A 502-nucleotide genomic window follows, 5' to 3' on the forward strand; every position below is an offset into this window, starting at 1 on the left:
TAAACTTAATGTTTTAACTCTATCCCAAACCTTAACCATTCATAATGAGGCCCTAAACTTAATGTTTTAACTCTATCCCAAACCTTAACCATTCATAATCGGGCCCTAAACGTTCTGTTTAAACTCTATCCCAAACCTTAACCATTCATAATGAGGCCCTAATCTTAATGTTTAAACTCTATCCCAAACCTTAACCATTCATAATGAGGCCCTAAACATTCTGTTATAAATCTATCCCAAACCTTAACCATTCATAATGAGGCCCTAATCTTAATGTTTAAACTCTATCCCAAACCTTAACCATTCATAATGAGTCCCTAAACATTGTGTTAACACAGGCTTGACCAACTATCGTCACAATACATTGTTTTAACATAGGCTTGGGCAAGTACAGGCTTGGCCAACTATCGTCACAACACATTGTGTTAACACATGCGTGACCAACTACAGTGGGGCAAAAAAGTATTTAGTCAGCCACCAATTGTGCAAGTTCTCCCACTTA

This window comes from Oncorhynchus gorbuscha, unplaced genomic scaffold (genome assembly GCF_021184085.1).
Source record: "Oncorhynchus gorbuscha isolate QuinsamMale2020 ecotype Even-year unplaced genomic scaffold, OgorEven_v1.0 Un_scaffold_767, whole genome shotgun sequence".
Taxonomy (NCBI): domain Eukaryota; kingdom Metazoa; phylum Chordata; class Actinopteri; order Salmoniformes; family Salmonidae; genus Oncorhynchus; species Oncorhynchus gorbuscha.